Consider the following 285-nt stretch of genomic DNA (forward strand, 5'->3'; position numbering starts at 1 on the left):
AATTGGTTGAATAAGGAAAGGAGTAGTAATGATGTTCTTTTGCATTAACTGTATCATCGCAGTCATTTGTGCTATCATTTCTATCATTTTGCTATTCAGTTCTGATATCTCCTTATCATTCTCTTTCATTTGAAGTTTCAAACGTCTTTGTGCTTGTGCTAATGTCTCAGCAAGCACTCTTCTTCTTGATCATCATTTTGTCCATCATCTGAAGGGATTTCTTCTTCTTCTTCTAACTGCTCGTGCTGAGCTTGATCTTCTTGAGAGATTGTTTTAGAAGAAGTG

This window comes from Dendrobium catenatum, unplaced genomic scaffold (assembly GCF_001605985.2).
Source record: "Dendrobium catenatum unplaced genomic scaffold, ASM160598v2 fragScaff_scaffold_1217, whole genome shotgun sequence".
Classification (NCBI taxonomy): domain Eukaryota; kingdom Viridiplantae; phylum Streptophyta; class Magnoliopsida; order Asparagales; family Orchidaceae; genus Dendrobium; species Dendrobium catenatum.